Below are 20,834 nucleotides of genomic sequence, written 5' to 3'. Positions count from 1 at the left end.
GCACAAGACAAAGATGCTCTCTCTCACCATTCCTATTTAACATAATATTGAAAGTTCTGGATAGGGCAATCAGGCAAGAGAAATAAATAAGGAGTATTCAAATAGAAAGAGAGGAAGTCAAATTGTCTCTGTTGGCAGATGACATGATTCTATATTTAGAAAACCCCATCGTCTCAGCCCAAACAATCCTTAAGCTGTTAAGCAACTTCAGCAAAGTCTCAGGATACAAAATCAATGTGCAAAAATCACAAGCATTCCTATACGCCAGCAATAGACAAGCAGAGAGCCAGATCATGAGTGAACTCCCATTCACAATTGCTACAAAGAGAATAAAATACCTAGGAATACAGCTAAAAAGGGATATGAAGGACCTCTTCAAGGAGAACTACAAACCACTGCTCAAGGAAATAAGAGAGGACACAAACAAATGGGAGAACTTTCCATTCTTACAGATAGGAAGAATTAATATTGTGAAAATGGCCATACTGCCAAAAGTAATTTGTGCTATTCTCATCAAACTACCGTTGACTTTCTTCACAGAATTAGAAAAAAAACTACTTGAAATTTCATACAGAGCCAGAAAGAACCCATATAGCCAAGACAATCCTAAGCAAAAAGAACAAAGCTGGAGGCATCATGCTACCTGACTTCAAACTATACTACAAGGCTACAGTAACCAAAACAGCATGGTATTGGTACCAAAACAAATATATAGATCAATAGACAAGAACAGAGACCTCAGAAATAACACCACACATCAACAACCATCTGGTCTTTGATAAACCTGATAAAAACAAACAATGGGGATAAGATCTCCTATTTAGTAAATGGTGCTGGGAAAACTGGCTAGTCATATGCAGAAAACTGAAACTGAACCCTTTCCTTAAACCTTACACAAAAATTAACTTAAGATAGATTAAAGACTTAAATGTAAAACCCAAAACCATAAGAACTCTAGGAAAACAAACAAACAAACAAAAAAAAAAACTTAGGCAATACTATTCAGGACATAGGCACAGGCAAAGACTTCCTGACAAAAACACCAAAAACAATTGCAACAAAAGCCAAAATTGACAAATGAGATCTAACTCAACTAAAGACCTGCACAGCAAAAGAAACTGTCATCAGAGGGAACAGGCAACCTACAGAATGGGAGAAAAATTTTGCAATCTACCCAGCTGACAAAGATCTAATATCCAGAACCTATAAGGAACTTAAACAAATTTACAAGAAAAAAAAAAAAAAAACCATCAAAAAGTGGGCAAAGGATATGAACAGACACTTCTTAAAAGAAGAATTTATGTGGCCAACAAACATATGAAAAAAAAAAAAAAAAACTCATTACTAATCATTAGAGAAATGCAAATAAAAACCACAATGAGATACCATCTCATGCCAAACAGAATGGTGATTACTAAAAAGTCAAGAAACAATAGATGCTGATGATGCTGCAGAGCTATAGGAATGCTTTTACACTGTTGGTGGGAATGTAAATTAGTTCAACCAATGTGGAAGACAGTGTGGGAATTCCTCAAGGATCTAGAACCAGAAATACCATTTGATCCAGCAATCCCATTACTGGGTATATACCCAAAGAAATATAAATGCTTGTGTAAAGACACATGGATATGTATGTTTATTGTAGCACTGTTTACAATAGCAAAGACATGGTACCAACCCAAATGCCCATCAATGATAGACTGGATAAAGAAAATATGGTACAGCTACACCATGGAATACTATGTAGCCATATAAAGAAATGAGATTATGTCCTTTCAGGGACATGGATGAAGCTGGAAGCCATCATCCTCAGCAAACTAACACAAGAACAGAAAACCAAAAACTGCATGTTCTCACTCTGAAGTGGGAGTTGAACAATTAGAACATATGAACACAGGGAGGGGAAAATCACACACCGGGACCAGCCAGGGGATGAAGTGGGCGAGGAGAGGGAGAGCATTAGGACAAATAGCTAATGCATCTAACACCTAGATGATGGGTTGATAGGTGCAGCAAACCACCATGACACACATATACTGTGTAGCAAACCTACATGTTCTGCACTTGTATCCCAGAATTTAAAGTAAAATAAAATAAAATAAATATTCAATGAAAAAAAATACATGCGATAGCTTCTTTAACTGTTAATGTGATAAATTGCATTAGAGAGCATTCTAATACTAAATGATCTTTGTACTTCCTGAGTAATCCCATATTGGATGTATTATTAATTTATGAATGATACTGCCTCCAATTTTTTATTTATTTATTTTCTTACTTCTATTTAAACATGACTTTGAATCCAGTTTTCTTTTCTTTTCCTATCCTTGGGAAACATTCATACATTTCTGTCCATACATTCAATGTCCTGATATTTAGCTAGTACAAATTATTTTCATAAAATGAATCTAAACGGTATCTGGAAATTTATATGAGAAATAATTTTTCTTTCTTCATTTCTTTTTCTTTATTAATTTCTTTTGCTTCTTGAAGTTTATTAACTTTATTAAATGTAGCCTAATAATTGATATTTTTACTTTAATTTTAGACTATGCATTTGAACCCTTAAACAGTAATAATTTGAACCAGATTTCCTTTTAAATTCATTTTGCTAATTAATTAATTAATTTTGCTAATACAACATGCCTACGTTGTATCAGGATAATTGGGATATTTGTCACCTCAAACATTTATTATTTCTTTGTCCTGGGAACATACCAAATCTTCTTTTCTTGCTACTTTTAAATATGCTATACGTTCTTGCAAGCTATAGTTACCCTACTTTAAAGAACATACTTTAACTGTATATTTTGTTAGAAAGTTATGTATTTGCTTATAAATTGTTGTTACATTATTCACCTGTTTTCAGTTGTGTCTTCTAATGTCTAATATTGCTAATTTATACACTTTTTCTTTTAAAAATGCATCTTTTGTTCTTGATGTTTTCTACTGTTTCTTTGTTTTCACATAGCTCTGCTTTTAATTCTATTACTTCCTTCCTTCCACTTTATTTGGACTTATTTTGTTATGTCTTTTCTAATTTTTAGATTCAGAACCTTAACTCATTTTTCATCTTTTTCTTTTCTAATAGAAATATCTAAAACTATACATTTTCATATGACTATGAATATAGCTGTATCACACACATCTATATTCTTATTTTCTTATTTCTCAGTTTAAAAAGTTTGTTTTTATAATAATTGCATTTTTACATATAGATTATATAATAGTTTGCATTTTTAAACAATTTTAAAAGTATGTAATATTTTTGGCTCTATTCTTGTTATTCATTCCTAAGTTTATTTTTTTATGAACATAAATGATTACCCATATATTAGATCTTCAATGCTTGTTGACAACAATCTAATGAGACAGGTTCTATAATTATCCCTACTTCACAGATGGGGAAAACTGAGAAACATAGCAGGTAAGAAAAGTTCCTAATAACACACAAATGGTGGAATTGGGAATTAAACCTGGGCAGTTTGTCTCCCAAGTCATCTCTTAGTGTGTTTTATTTTATTATGGTTTCAGTTCCTCCTCTCATTATTGTGGGCATACTTGCTAACAATTTTTTTTAGATTATATAAAATATTTTATTATCGCCAGTTCTTGAGGAGTTGCTTTTCTTTTTGGGAGAGTCTGACAGTTTTCTTCCATTATTGATTCCCTCATTTGACTTATAATTTTACTATAGTGACAATTCTGTGTTCATTTGCAGTCAGGTTTTTTTCTACCAGGGAAATGTCAATTGTTTTTCATACCTGGCACCTTAGGAAGAAGACACAATTTTGTGCACGGGGATAGGAGTGGTGCACAGAGATTTTCTAATCTCCTCTAATGAAGAGGCAGCCCTTTCCATGCCTAAGAATTCCACAAGGATTTCTTCTGTAGTTCCCGATGGGAGTCTGGCTCACTGCCACATTTATTGTCTCTATGGAGGTGCTAGAACTCTTGTTGTCCGCTACAGTGTGGGGAGGTACCTTTCTTTCTAAAATTAAGCTGTTTATTTATTTGATATAGTTAAATAAGTATATATTATTATTATTATTAATCTATTTCTTTTTGGACATTTTGTTTCTATCTTGAAATTAAACTGGGTATTTAAGATCCCACCTTTACTATATGAAGGACAAAAGGAGTAAACTGAAAGATGGGTAGTAGGATCATATTCAACAAAACATTTGTCTTAAACTTTTGGTCGTTGCAGATGATCAAGTTAACGTGATGTCGTTAAGGTGTGTCCTGATCCATTATGACACTGTTCTTACAAAAAGGGGAAACTTGATCACTGAGACAAACAATTGCAGGGGCAATGTCAAGGGATTATGAAGGAAGAGATTGAAGAGAGTCATCTACAAACCAAAGAACATCAAAAATTGCCAGCAAAACACCAGGAGCTAGAAAGGAGAAATGAAATAGATTCTCCCTCACAGCCTTCAGAAGCAAACAACCCTGTTGGACCATGATGTCGAACTTTTAGCACCCAAAACTGTGAGACAATAAATTTATATTATTTTAAGTCAATCAGTTACAGTCCTTAGAGTAGCCCTAGGAAACCAGCACTAAAGTTATTTGGCCAAAGGACATAAAAAATATTTGAGTATCTCCGAATGTTACTTTTTCTTTCAGAGTCTGACAGGGATATATAAAATAGAACTATACATTCTAAAAGTACATTTTGTATTAATAAATGTTGGCCCCAAACTTGGGGTAAGATTCAATGAGACTAAATGGATCATGACGACAAGTCCTTTAACCAAAGCTACAAAGAAACTAAGGAAGATGTGTGTTTATCTTTTTCACTGAGCTCTTAACTATTTTTTTTTTTAAATTTTACAATGGATTGCAAATAAGACTGGGTCAAGAAAATTCCAAGTCACCTCTTATGCTTTGTAGAAATGAAACATTTTGTTGGAGAAGGATGTGGAAGATTTCTAATTTCAGTTAAAAATATAGCATCATGGAAGCAAAATTATGCCATCTGGAATTTAGATTATTTGGAACAATAGGAGAGATTAAAACCATCCCTTCTTTGTGAAATACCCTTTGCTTGATGAGCTATAACAGGGGACTCTTCTTGGGACTGAAGAAAAATAAATTTGTACTGACTTATTTCTAAGAGTTGGAAAAAATGTATCAGTGCAGATAGAGATAGTACTTTCTTTTATCTAAAGGCCAACAGCATGTAAAATAAAATATTTATAGCTCTTTTAAGAGAGAGTATGGGTTCAGTTATTCTCAGGAAATCTCTCTGTTATCTTTACAAAGTTCTGACTAAAGAAAGAATCCATGTGGTATTAAATTGAGCTATTTGAACTCAATGACTCAAATCTATATATTGAATCAAGGGTCTCTTTCACAGAGAAGTTAAACTTGGATATTGATGAAGAGGATAATAGATATAACCATAACATTTATTAAGAAATATGTCTGTGCATGGCAGCATGCTAAGGAGATTTAAAAATTTGTTCTATGTGACATGACTAATTCCGGAAGAGCTGGGATTTTTTGTTGTTGTTGTTGTTTTCAAAATTGGTATTTCTAAACTATACTACATTTCCACAGCATCCCTTTCCTTTAAGAGTCCTCCTTAAGCAAGGTTTACATTTATTAGGAGATGCTACAAAAACTACACTGTATTATTTATTTTCAAACCCACAGTTAGGGTTCAGAAGATGAAGAGAAATCCATCAGGCAAACAGCAAAACAGTAAACGATATAATTGGAAAATGTGTCCAGAAACTTTATTTGATATGAAGTTTTATTCCAACTTCTAAAATTCCCTCTGTGTCAAAGGGTTGAAAGACTAGAAATTACTTTTCCCTCCTTGTCTTCCAGCAGAGTTTTAGTTAGGGTTAGCTAATGAGAAGAACTTGGATGAGATGGAAAGCAAAATGAGCAAAATTACTATTCTTTGGCAAAAGCTTAGAATAGGCATGTGGCATTTGTATATGACAGACGTGGGGTTTTGCCAGGACTGTTCACCCATCTCTCTGAGAACCACACACTCTGTTTTTCAGAAGCTGCTGTCACCTGTGATGCCTCCCTTGAAATTCCTGCACGTTCCATTTTTCTGAAAAACAGAAACACGCTCCCTATTCTTTGGTCTCCCAGTTCTTATATTATAATTATAGTGTAAGATTCAAATTCTTCCCTGAAACACATAGAGTGGCTCATGTATAAATGAAAAATCCTAAGTAAGGCAGAAAGGACCAAAATAATGTGATGTCAAAAAACCAACATTGAATTAAAAATTTATTGGCACATTAAAAACATACTGATTGAAAGAATACTTTTAAAATACGATAGATAATAATTTGTGGGAGCTTCAGATAACAAAATTCCACATGATAAATTTTTAAATAATACTTAAAATAGTAATATGTAAAAAGAGATAAATGACAAGATGGAGAACGTTGATCTGAGAATTCGCACTTCTAACAAGTTCCTGGGTGTTGCTGCTACAATTTATGTGAGAAATCGCTGTCATTGTGTGCATTACCTTTCTGCTGTGGAGGCTGCTGTCAGCACTTGCACACCAGGGTATTCATTCCTCTGTCCATTCTCTAGCTTCCCTGTACTTCAACCCTTATCATTCACATCACAGTTTCCTCAGATGACTCTACTTAGGCATGGAAAGAACCAAGATTTCCTAGGAAATTTTGCTCCTTTAGAGGAGTCTATATTCAATGACAGATTGATAAATAAATAGAACATTGTAGGGTCTTCTTTGAAGTAGGACAAATTCCTTGGTGCAATTTATGTGTCAAAGTTTCCTGTGGCATCAGGGTGACATGGGAATTTTACTTGAAATAACACCCTTGCTTGGCTCCTTTCTCTTTCTTAACCTGCTTCTTCACTGCTCTTCTCTATTTCTCTCTGGATAACTTCTGTAATAAATCAAGTTACTTGTATCTGAAAACTCCATAATCTGTATGGCTAGTGACTACACTTTTTGACAGTACAGCTTCTACCATAAACCATAGTTTTATTGGAAAGTGCTGTTCTAATGGGTTTCATTGATTTTATCTTTCTACAATGAAAGGTTATATATAGTCTGATTACATTATTTGAAGTAGAGATAGTAATAATTAGGGGCTGCATTTAATTTTATTAAGGTTTATTATTTGTGGTTTGCCCTTACTCTTAAAATGTGCCCCATATGAGGTCTCAAATAATGACCTCATGGTCTTTGAACTCTAATCTTTGTGTTCCTAGTACAAAGGGATTGTTGAATGTTCTTAGTTTCATAGCTTCTTAGCCTCATGCACAGTCTGAGAAAAAAAATCCATTAGTGTGTTGACGCAGACCAGATTTTGACATCATTTCTCTGAAGTTCTTTTTTCTACATGATCTTGTTCCCTCAAGTTGTGACTGTCTTAGTATAGCTAAACTTCGACTTTACTTTCTGATTCACATGAATCTTCCAAAGACTCTGGTTAAAGAATTCTATTTAGTTGCTCAGTCCACTGAAAATTAGGTATAAATTGAAGAAAAAATATTCAGCGAAGATTGAGCTCACTTAGTCTATTCTTATTGTCTCTGATATCCTTATTTTTCAATTCCTGGCTGCCTTGTATACTCTTCTATGCCTTTATTTGGTAGCTGAATTGTGATAAATCTACATTAGTTTGTTTTCGCCTCATTCTTATTTGGATTCTAAGGCTTTAGCTGGCTATCTTTCATCTGGTTGAATAATCCTCAGGCATTGTTTCTTCAACTATTCAGCCTTATTTTCTCTCTCTTATTTTTCAGTCTCCAGTTACCCAGATTAGACCACATAACTGTAACTACGTATTATCCTCTATCCCTTAATTGTTATTCATGTTTTACTTCTTATATTCATTCTGGATATTTTCTTCAAACCTATCTTCCAGCTCATTATTCTCTCTTCAGCTTAGTGTATTCTTTTGTTAAACATATTTATTTTATTGATTTATATACTTTTCAGTTCTCTGCCATATTTGTCTATCTTATCTTCTATCTTTTAGAACATGTTAAGCATTATCTACATAATTACATTTTCTGGACCTCTTCCAGGTCTATTTTTATTTTTTATTGTGTTTTGCTTTGTAAAAATAATGAGTTTTGTTTCCTTCCAAGTAAGGTGTAAAGTATAGTAAATACCATATATAAGAATTATAGAGATATTTCAAGGAGTAGAATTAATTTACATCCCTGTAAAGAGGATGTTCGTTTACTTTTATTGTATGTCAAGGGCAATAGCAACCTGTGATAACCTTAATCTGTTCGGAAAAGTTTAGATTATTTAGAGCAAGGCTGCAGTTTCTGAACATGCTAGTATATTTCTGATTCATTCTCACCAGTATAAATTATCATTTTATGGTCTTAAGATAAAGTGTAGGGGGTTTAAAAGCTTCTTCTACTTGCGATTTTTCTGGACTCCATATTTTTTTGTTCCCTATTTCCTCTAGGCTGTCAAAGTATCTGTTTAACTTTTTTTATATATCAGCTTCCTCTTCTGGAATTACTAGATGCTTCTAGGGGGAAAGTAGCTAAATACCAGTACTACTCCTTTTTTTATTTATATGCTCCTTTACTGCCTTATTAGTTTCCTGTTTCTACCTAATGAGTTTAAAAAACAAAACAAAACAAAAATATTTCCTGAATTTCTAGCTTTTCTTAGCAGGGAGGTTGGTCCAAATTACTTAGGTCTCCATTTCTCTATATGAGTATCTGCAAGCATGACTTTACTACAAACTATTTTTTTCCTAAACCAAGGAATAAGTAAAAGCTATGTTTAACTTACAAACATTTAAAAAATAATTAAGTTAGGGTCTTAATACACATAAACATGCATGAAATGGTTTATGATGAAGGGCTTAGAAAAATGTTTTTCTCTGAATTGTGCTTATATCATCAGCATCTGGATTATCATTTATTGTCTTCTATGTATTATAGTTGCTGAAGGCTGATGATATAGTCATGTCAGAATCATCACAATGTTTTATTAGCTATATCTGGCCAGACATGCTAATTATAATATAGGTGACATCTCTGTCACATTTGTTCAAGGATCACACTTAATATAATCTTGATTAGATATATGTATAGCTATGATTGTTCGATTTTGTGTAGCTAAGCATATTATGGTTGTATTTGTTTAGGAGTCTTGACTTAATTATGTAAAAATCTCCAAAATTTTAGTGGCTTAATCAAATATAATTGTATAATTTTCTCATGTAATTGTCCTAACTTACAGTTCAGACTGGCTGACAATCTCTCCCTTTCCTGTAAGTAGTAACTCAAAGACCTTGGCTATTTACCTCTGAGGGTCCACCACCTCTTAGAACCTTGTCATTAGAGACTGCATCAAGCAAAAGAAAGAAATCACTTCTCAGCCTTTTGATTAAGATCATGTATAGTATCTGTTCTTATCAGTTAAATATCTTATATGTTCCTGTTCTCAGGACAATATTAAATGGATTGTTTGAAATAGCAAATGGAACATAAGTTTGTTTTGTCTACTCCATACATTAACCTGGCACTGCAGTACTGCCAGGAAGAGACAGAAGAAAAAAGAGAGAGAGAAAGAGAGAAAGAATGTAAAATCTTGAGAAGCCAACATTGTTACAAGTTTTAAGATAATTCATTAAACAAACAATGTCAATTTTTAGACCACAATGGGATAAAATTAGAAATCAATACAGGAGAGATAAGAGAAAAAATTGTAAAATGTATGTATATTAAACAACACACTTCTACATAACACATGGGTCAAAGAAAAACTGTTAAGAGAAATTTGAAAATATTTTGAACTAAATGAAAATGAAAGTAAAATATATCAAAATTCGTGGACTATAATAAAATGATGCTTAGAAATTTCTAGATTTGAATATAAAATAGAAATAATAAAGTTCTAAAATCAATAATAGAAGGACTTCCCCTAGGAAACTAGCAAAATGATAGTAAATTAAATCTACAATGAGCAGAAGAAAAGAAATATTAAAGTAGAACTCAATAAAAGACAGACGTTCAATAGAAAAAAAATCAATAAAACCCCAAACTGCTTCTTTGAAAAAAAATCAATAAAATTAATAACCCTTTTGCCACTTTAATAAGAAAAAAAGAGAGAAAGGAAACAAATTACATCTGAAATGAAAGAGGGCTTATTAGTACAGAATTCATGAACACTGAAAACTAATAAAGGTATACTATGAACAACTCTATGATCACAAATTTGAAAACCTAAATGAAATGGGCCAATTTTTTGAAAGACACAATCTGCCAAAATTCAGACAAGAAGAAAGTAACCATCTAAATAGACCTATAATTATTTTATAATGAATAATTAATAATGTGTAAAAACAGAACGTTTGAGGCCTAAATGGGTTTATTGGTGAATTCTAATATGGAATTTAGAAAAAAAAATTATACTAAATTCTTGCAATGCCTTTCAGATTATAGAATCAAAGTGAATGCTTCCTAATAAATTCTATGAGGCCAGCATTAATCTAATGCCCAAACCAGGCAAAAACAGTACAAAGAAATACGACTACTGACCAATATTTTTCATAAACATAGATACAAGAATTCTCTACACAACACGAAAAATTTAAGCCAAATAATATATAGAATGAATTATACATCACAACCAACTGAGATATATCCAGGAAGGCAAGGCTGCTTAAACATTCAAAAATCAATTTATAATCCATCACATCAACAGACTAAAGAAGAAAAAAAATCATATCAATAGATACAGAAAAAGTACTTGAAAAATTCAATATCTATTCATGATAAAACAAAAAACCTCTAAGTAACCTAGTAATGAAGAAGAAATTCTTCAATGTGTATTCACAACAAAAACTACAGTTAACATTATACTTAATGGTGAGGAATTTAAACTTTTCTCACTAAGAAAAGACCAAGGTAAGGATGACCTTTGCCACCACTAATTTTCAACATTATACTGCAAGTCCTAGCCAATGCAGTAATACAGAAAAAGAAAGTAAAATATAGAGAGATTGAGAAGGCAGAAATGAGAATATCTGCTCAAAGATGACATGATTATCTATATAAAAAATAAAAACAGTTGCGACAGAGAGACTCTGTCTCAAAAATAAATAAATAAAAATAAAAAATAAAAATAATTTTAAAAAACCTGGAACTTATAAATGAATATAGCAAGGTTGTATGATACAAAGCTAATATACAAAAGCCAATTGCTTTTTTTTATATACTAACAATGAACAAGTAAAGTTTGAAATTAAAAACACAATACCATTGACATTAGCTCCTTCTAACATGAAAAACTTAGGTATAAATATAACCAAGTATGTGTAAGATCTATATGAGAAAAACTACAAAACTGATAAAAGAAATGAAAGATAAATTAAGTAAATGGAAAGGTATCCCATGTTCATGGATAAGAAGAAAAAATACTGTCAAAACGTCAGTTTTTTCCAACTTTATCTATAGATATAGTAGAATGCCAGTAAAAATCCCAGAAAATTATTTTGTGGATATTGACAAAGTGACTCTAAATTTTATATGAAGAGGCAAAAAATTCAGTAGAGCCAACAAAATATGAAGAAGAATTTGGAATACTGATATACTTGACTTCAAGATTAAATTTAAACCTACAGTAATCAAGACAATGTGATACGCAAAAAGGTAGACAAATCGGTCATAAATAGAAAAGAGAACTCAGAAATAGTGCTACATAAATATAGTCAAATTATTAAAAAAGAGGTAATACAATGAGGGAAAGATAGTCATTTCAACATATGGTGCTGAAAGAACTGGACATAACATGCAGCAAAAATTAAATTAGACACAACTCTTACATCCTTCACAAAAATTAAAATGGATTATAGACCCAAATGTAAAATGTAAAACTATAGAACTCCTAAGAGATGACAGAGAAGAAAACTTAGATAACCTTGGACACGGTGATGACTCCTTAGCTATAACACCAAAGGCAAAATACATTTAAAAATAATTAATAAGCTGGACTTCACTCAAATTAAAAACTTCTGCTCTGTAAAAGATAATGTCAAGAAAATGAGAAGATAAGTCATAGGTTGGGAGATAATAGTTGAAAAAGACACAACTGTTAAAGGACTATTATCCAAAATATACAAAGAACTTTTAAAACTTAAGAAAATAAACATCTCAATTATGAAATGGGTCAAAAATTTATCCAGGCATGGTGGCAGGTGCCTGTGGTCCCAGCTACTCAGAAGGCGGAGGTGGGACGATCACTTGAGCCTGGGAGGTTGAGGCTAAAGTGAGCCATGATTGTGCCATGGCATTCCAGCCTGGGCAACAGAGAAAGACCCTTTCTTAAAAATAGAAAAAAAATAAAAATAAAAATAAAATAAGATAAGAAAAACTTAAAAAGATTAAAAATAGACCAAAGGCCTTAACAAGACACCTCACCAAAAGCATATGCAGATGGAAAGTAAGCATTTAAAGAGATGCTCCACATCAGGGAACTGCAATCTGAAGGAATATTACTACATGCCTATTTAAATCACCAAAATCCAAAATACCGACAAAACCAAAAGTTAGTAAAGATGCAGAGCAATAGGAACTCTCGTTCATTGACAATGAGAATGCAAAATGGCACAGACACTTTAGAAGACAGTTTGGCAGTATTTTACAAAACTAAACGTACTGTTACCATATGATCTAATACTTGTGCTTTTTGATATTTATCTAAAGAAGTTGAAAACATATGTCTACACAAAAACCCATACACAGAGGTAAGTCCTTATTTATTATTGCCAAAATTTGGAAACAATCAAGATGTTCTTTAGTAGGTAAGTGGATAAACTCTGGTACATCCAGGCAATAAAATATTATTTAGTGCTATGAAGAAATGAGCTATCAAGCCATAGAAAGACACAGAGAAATCTTAAATGCATATTACTAAGTGAAATAACTTAATTTGAAAAGCCTATGTATTAGGGTTCTCTAGAGGGACAGAACTAATAGGATCTATATATCTATATCTATATATGGAATTTATTAAGTAGTATTAACTCACATGATCACAAAGTCCCACACAGGCTGTCTGCAAACTGAGGAGCAAGGAAGCCAGTCTGCGTCCCAAAGATGTAGAACATGGAGTCCAATGTTGGAGGGCAGGAAGCATCCAGCACAGGAAAAAGATGAAGCCTGGGAGGCTAAGCTAGTGTAGACTTTTCAGGGTTTCCTGCCTGCTTTATATCCTGGCCACGCTGGCAATTGATTAGATGGTGCCCACTCAAATTAAGGGTGTGTCTGCCTTTCCTAGTCCGCTAACTCAAATGTTAATCTCCTTTGGCAACACCTTCACAGACACACCCAGGATCAATACTTTGCATCCTTCAATCCAATGGAGTTGATAGTCAGTATCAACCATCACAGGCTACATACTGTATGATTCCAAATATGACATTTTGGAAAAGGCCAAACCATGGTGACAGTAAAAGAATTGGTGTTTGCCAAGGGTTGGAGGGGGTTAAGAATAGAATAATGGATTAATAGTGGAAACACAGGGTTTTAGGGTGGTAATAATACCATTTATGGTACTATAATGTATACACACTATTATACATTTGTCAAAACCCATAGAATGTACACCACCAAGAGTAAACCCTAAAGTAAACTGTTGACTCTGGGTGATAATGATACGCTAATGAATGTTCACCAGTTATAACTAAATATCATTCTGTTTAGAGATGTTGATAATAGGGGATTGGGGATGTTGTAAGTACATGTGTAAAAGTGGGAGATATATAGCAATCTCTAAATTTTGCTGTGAACCTAAAAATGCCCTAGAAACAATAAAGTCTAAAATAAAGTAAAATAAAATAAAATGTTGACAGCGAAATGTATAGTAGCAGAAATAGGTAACAAAGCTTTTTAAATTTCCGTTTTTAATTGCCTCTTAATAATTTTGACAACATTAGTACAAGTTTTAGGTATGCAACCAAAGTTCAGTAAAATGGGATTGTTTTTGTCTTAGCAATACATTTCCAACATATTCTTAAAATTGATCAGTTTCTCTTATTGTGCCTGTTTCTTCTATTGTCAGAGAAATTAGTTATAAAACAATCTGTTAAAATTAATTATAAAAGTCTATAAAAGATTTTCATTCCAAGATTCTTTTTTGGGATCTTCAGCTCCATAGTAAAGACATATATACATTTGTGTTCCTAAGCAAGATCAGTTATACATGCATTCAGTCTTTCTGACTGATATTAGTAGAAAATTAATTTCAATGAACACTATTAAAATGTATAAACTAGAATATGTGTCTCAAAATATTTCTTAGCATTTGCAATTATGAAGAGTTAATTAGAAATAATATTACAAGTACATATTTCTGACATTTAATGTATTTCAGAAGAAAGCATTCTAAATATAGTCACAAACATTTGATAGTTATACAGTGGGTAATTACCAAAATATTGAGTTGTATAGTTCACTGCTTTTATTTACTTTTCTGAGCTAGGTTACTAATTGACAGAGAAAGGTTTCAGTGTGTAGAGGGATACGATATATATATATATATATGTTTAGAGTACAATAGAATTTGATAATAAGAGAACTTTATTGAAAATACATTTTAAGTTTAAAAGTGTATATGGCTAAATGTGCACTTGTTTTGTGGAAATTCTCCAAGTTCCTGTATGTTTCATATATATTCTAAAGGAGTTTTTATGTAAGTACTTATTGATAGAATTATTTTTATTTTTCTATTGTTCACTGTGAATCCTGGTATTTAGAGAACTAGTAATACTTTGGGGTCTCAGAGATACTTCTGAATAAATTATAATGACTAAATTCTGGATGCTGTTTCTTATGCTTATATACACAAGAATCTTTTAACAGTTATTTCTTGGCATGCTTGTTCTAGCACAATACTGTTGCATTGTTTTAAAATACCTTTTATTTCACATCTTACTCATTTTCTTGGTTGCACTATAAATATTTCAGCTCCCTTCCACCTCCCCCTAAATTTTATTCTTCAGCAATGGAATTGTTCAATAATTGCTTCAAGTGACAAGAAAAATTATTTTTTAGTATAAAGCTATTTTTCATTTGTAATAAACTAGCAGTTTAGAAACAAACATATCTCCCAATAAAATATCACTCGATTAGATAACTCAAGAAGATTAAATACTATGACATTAATTTTTCAATCATTAGATTGAAACATTGCTCCTTTTTATTTTAGTTTTCAGGATTTTGGTGATTAAAAGTCTGGCATCAACCTGACTCTTGTAAATTAATGTTTTTCTTTTTTCTCTATTTTCTTTCTCTTACTCTGTAGAGGTTTATAACTTTTTATCCTGGGGCTTCTGAAATTTTACCAGGAGGTATCTCTACATTGATTTGTTTTTATTAATTCACTGTGGTATTCAAAAATTATAGATGTTCTTTAGATAACAGATATCACCTCCTCTGAGGAATGAGTCCTTGGGTAGTGGTGGAAATAAGGATTTTGATTTCTGCTTCTGTGATGGTGGTTATCAATATAATTTTAAATACTATAATTTTATATGTAGTTTTTTATTTGTTGGTTATAAACAAAGTCTATTTACCACTATGACTTGAAGAATTTATGTCACTGACACTTCCCTCTCTTCCATTCCTGTTCTTTTTATGGCCTTACATGATATTCTTATCACTGTTTTTCACAAACTGCTAGTTTTATACTGTGTTCCAGGTTTCTATCTTTGAATATGAAGAGAGCAACGTATCCACTCCAAACATTATTTCAACATTCCTTATTCCCCATATCTACTCACTGTACTATTTATTCTATATTGCAAGATTCATAGAATTTATACTCTGGTAAATATAATCAAATCTTCCAAGATATGTTTATAGGTTGATTTATATTTTCAAAGCCAACATTATGGTTATTAATTATTATTTGCTCCAAAAATGAAACAGTGAGTTTGGACTTGTATAGGTGCATAGGTAATCCTATGTCATTATATTCTGCTTCCCAAACGAGAAAGCCATCTAATAAAAATTTAAAAAGAAAGCATGAGGTAGAAGTCTTAAATAGCATTATTTAAAGTTAAGTTTATTAAACTGTCACCTTCTAACTAAGACAAACTTAAAACTTTTGAAAGGCAGACAACAACAGAATTATGACAGTAGCATCCCCAATATTCACCATAGGATAAAATTACCAGACATGAGCAGAAGCTGGGAATTTGACCATACCCATCCTATGTGTTACTTTGGTTATACATTTATATTCTAGAAATACTATCAATTCTTCAATATTTTGTCATTGTATAATGAAAAAGTTATTCATGTTTCTTAAAAATAAGCAAATAATAATAAAATGTATTTTATAATTACTTGCATATTTAACTTTATTGATAGTCTTCATTTTTTTGAAAATGAAACTAAAGATTAGGTTATTTCTTATAATTTAGTTTAACATGAAGAAAAACTTAAGATACATAAATAAAATAAAGTAAGGTTTTTTTTTGTTCATATTTTTGTCACTCCTAGACACAGTAGATAAGAAGATGATCCATAGTCACTGGGAGAACAAGGGTTTCCCAGCCTATTTCTGTGGGCATTTGGAGGAGCAATTGCTGAGTTAATGATGTGCCATCCCAAGAAACCTGTGGCTATTCAAAATCACAGTGTTCATCCCATCTGTAAACATTTTCTAGCAATATAATGAGATCCTAGATCAAAGTCAGTGTCCTCTCGTTTCAGGCTGCTTCAGAGGATTTCTTTCATGAAAAGACTGGCCACAATTGTAGCAATTTTTAAAGTGACTCAATTAAACACAAATAATACTCATATTTTCAAATTAAATTACTATAATTTAATTATATTCATAATTTAAGCATGATAACATTTGTGCTTAGTTTTTAACTACTGCATGATATTGGTTTCATTATGTTTTTTAAGACATTGTACCCAAAGAACGAACTTTTATATTCACCAATCTAGTGTCCATAATTAGAAAATAATAAGTTAATATGAGCTTTGAGTATGATATTCTAATGAAAATGTAAAAAATATTTTGAAAGATATTCATCTAATTTTTTGATTGTCCAACTTTTACTATAAGTTGTAGTTTTTCTATTTTTCAACATTTGATATTTCTTTGTCATCTCATAATTCTGCCCTTTTTGTTTCAATTTGTTAGTAAATTTTTTGACACTATATGATTAGATTAGAATCAGTCCCTCAATCTGCGACTCTTCATCTTTAATCACAGAGTTTAACCCCATCAAAAACAAAAAACAAGTAGGAACAATTTTATCCAGCCTATTGAAATACAGAAAGCACCTCATATCTGAAGACCAGAGTGTTTCAGTAGGGTGGTTGCACCTTACACATTTATAGGGAGCCGTAGACAAGTTGTAGGTAGAATTCTTTAATCTTATTTTTGTAATTAAGGGAATCTCAGTCAGTCAGCCAGCCAACAATGCCAACCTTTCGTCTAGCTATTTCTGGGGGAACAAACGCTGTATGTAATTATGTTTGAGATAAAAAAATGAGAATTTGGAGAATCTGTGCCTTGCATTGTCATAGATACACAAAGAGGATCAGGTGGGAGTCTGATCTAAGTCATATGGGTGTTCTTTTCAGTATATGTTTCCTGGAAAAGAAAAGAGTGGAGGGATTTCTTAACTATTGCTGCTTTCTTGGCGGAGAGGGCTCAGGTAAAATTAAACATTGTCGGTGTCCTCTGTTGTTCAAGATGAATGACTATCAGTTCAGAGGTAATCATTAATATTTTGAGTGGGGTGAGTCACGGTTTAAGAAGCAGTCTGGCTGGATGCGGTGACTCACACCTATAATCCTAGCACTTTGGGAGGCTAAGGTGGGCAGATTGCTTGAGCTTGGGAGTTCAGGACCAGCCTGGGCAACACGAGGAAATCCCATTTCTACAATAAATTTTAAAAATTAGCCGGGCATTTTGGTGTGTGCCTTTAGTTTCAGGTACTTGAGGGGCTGAGGAGAAAGGATTGCTTGAGCCCAGAAAGTTGAAGCTGCGGTGAGCTGAGGTTAGGCCACTGCACTCTAGCCTGGGTCTCAAACTGAGACTTTGTCCAAAGGAAAAAAAAAAAAAAAAAGAGAGAGAGAAGAAGAAGAAGTCATCTTCTGAAGACTCTCTTATTGGTGTTGTGCCTGCAAAATAATCAGTTGAACTATCTATTGAAAGCTAGCCATAAAATTCAGTTGTTTTAGGATCTTTCAGACCAAGCATTTTAAAAGAGGGATGCATACAATTTAAAAAAGCAATATTAAGATAAACAGCTGTATTAAAGTAAAGAGCTAAGAGTTAAACCCTGAAGATATCCAGCTCAGCAGATTCCAAGAGGTCAGCGATAAACATATTTTTATTTCGTAGTACTGTTCATTGAGTTTCTTAAAGATAAGATGTTGCTGCTTTTCATGATATTATCCACAGTCTTGATTGACACTCGTATAAGGATATTTATGATCTGAGGATTTTGCCACAATCTCTTAGTGTCCCAGCCAGTGACTCATTCAGGGAGAAATCTTGCCATTGTGTTGTCTGCTAGGGTGATGAGTCCTTCACAGTATATATTGCTGGGGAAATAAATGGAAGAAAACCAAAATATTTTTCCCAGACATGTTAAGGGTTGTTAGGGTAAAGACACTGGAAAGTCAGCCTCAGCCTCTTTTTGCCTAATGCCAGGAAACAAATCCTTTCTTACTGGAGACAGAACTTGCGTATCAGCCCATAGAAGGACCAGCCAGCATCAGAGCAATCTGGGAACAACTTTTAGTATCTTCTCACATTTTCCCACCTTTTAAAAGACTAGAACTGCTCTCTCCTTTGTCGTCACTATGTAGGATTTATGACTCCTTGTTAAAGTACTATTTCAGCAAAGGCCCTAAGCCACTGTCTTGAGAGAGAAATACTTTTGAACTGAGGCCTGTCCTATGTGATGAGTACAGTATGTTTTATAAACTAAAACTACTTGTTTTCCTTTGCTAATATTTCTTTTGTTTTCAGGACTGTGCCTCAAAAGAATCTAAGAAGGGAAAGAAGAAATTTTGCTTTCTCCTTTGTGAAATACAATAAAATCTCCTTTTAACCAAATTTCTTAAACAAATGGAGAAAACAAATCAGTGTTAATATTGAAAAAGCATTAAGACATACTGTGATACACATCACAGAAAATTTATTAAAGATATTATAAAAAACATAAAGAAATATCACCTTTTTATAAGCAACAAAGATGCAGTATATTACATATATGCTAATTCTCTTTATCCAAAAGAAATACAAAGTTTTTTCTATCTTTACAAATAGCAGGAAATTATAACTTGGAGCCAGGCACTTAGCATAAAGACTTATGGATCTTTTAAAATATAGAAACACATCTCAAAACAATAGTGAACCTATTTAAAAATTTAAATTTTCTAAAGAAAATGCTATAGTTGGGGAGTTTCGTTTTCCTTTTGTCATGAGGGAAAAATGATATTTAACCTTATAATATCAAGTCATTTGGCTTTAGTTTACAGTCTTCTTCAGATCCTGGGGGAAAAGGGCTGCTATAAGGCAAAGTAAAGTCCTCATAAGGATCTAGGTATCAGATTTTAGATTTCAAGGTAGACAAGTTAAGAAAAGAGAAAACTAGGAAGTGTTAGTTTGGAAAGCGATACAAGATATTAAAGAAAACTGAAAAACTTGAAAATTTGGTATGGGCTGAAAGACTGAATATACAAACAAACAATGGCCATGCCGTATATAACAATAGAACTATTGTTATGGGATCTTTGGGATGTTGCTTTTCTGTCCATAAACCTCTGTGGCTGGTGGCACCTTTGCCCAAGTTGTTGTCCTGCATCCAGGAAGAATGAGGAAGAATGAGGTACACAGACGAGTGGAGCGTGAGCACAATGAAGAGCTTTATTGAGTGTTACAATAGCTTAGGGGAGACCCACAGTGGGTAGCTTCTCTCTGTAGGCAGGTTGTCCCATCGAGTGTTCACCTCTCAGCAGACAGGAGGTCGTGGAGAGTTAGAGGGTAGCTCCTCTCTGCAGTTGGTCATCTCTCCATTCTGTCCTCTACTCTGGCTGAGCCTGGGGCCTGAAGGTGGGACCTCTCTGGCCTGAAGGTGGGGCATCACTGGGGACCCACCCCTTCCACACAGGAATCTGGATGCCTCCTACTGCCATTCATGGTTCCAGGCTTGGCTCGACTTTGCTTCAAAATTGGAGCAGGCGCCAACAGCCAGAAAAGGCCAGACAGTGGAAGCAGGCACTTCTGAGCCTGCAAGGGCAGGGGTAGGAGCCTTCCCAGGCCCCAGATAGTGCAGGGATGCCTGAGCCTACAGTCATGGTTTGGGCAGCTGCAGCTGCATCCAGTGGGGCAAGGCTCCAGCCTGATCTGTGGATTGGGAGGACCAGGACTGCAGCCGTGGTTTGGGCAGCTGCAGTGCATCTGGGGAGCTCCTGCCCCAACTCAGAAGGGGTAGGGCTCCCACTTGTTCCCAGCTCCCACTGGCTATATGGAGCATGCATCCCTAGCTGCTCCCCCCTGCTACTACTGGTGTAATGGCAGTGGCAGGCTGTCTGGAGCGGCTGCAGCCATTGATATGACCACAAGCTATGGCAAACAGGCTCTCTGCAGTAACCAGCCCAGAAAACCAGCCTACTATCGACAAATCAGATTTATGGAAATCAGACTAGAATCTCTAACAATCATTCCAGAAATCCAAACACTAACTTTCATAAAACCTGGTCCAAAGAAAGAGAAGGACTTGATTAATAATTTTAAGTTTGCCAAATTTTTTGTTCTTGCTTTTAATTTAGGACCAACCAGAGAAAGCAGATACATACTCCTCATTAAT

The 20,834-nt window shown here is 33.5% G+C and overlaps 1 long non-coding RNA gene and 1 other non-coding gene across 2 annotated transcripts in view; one reads left to right on the top strand and one right to left on the bottom strand.

Moving 5' to 3' along the window:
- LOC116270016 overlaps positions 1-20,834 on the bottom strand; it is a 209,810-nt gene that overhangs the window by 14,893 nt on the left and 174,083 nt on the right. The gene's annotated exons all lie outside the window — the stretch shown is intronic.
- LOC116270187 lies at positions 9,354-9,539 on the top strand. Its single transcript, XR_004178112.1, has one exon. It is a non-coding gene; the product is annotated as a U2 spliceosomal RNA (small nuclear RNA).

The sequence above is a fragment of the Papio anubis genome, chromosome 13, assembly GCF_008728515.1.
Source record: "Papio anubis isolate 15944 chromosome 13, Panubis1.0, whole genome shotgun sequence".
Lineage (NCBI taxonomy): Eukaryota > Metazoa > Chordata > Mammalia > Primates > Cercopithecidae > Papio > Papio anubis.
The sequence above is the reverse complement of the archived record's forward strand: the minus strand, read 5'-3'. Positions and strand labels throughout refer to the sequence as shown.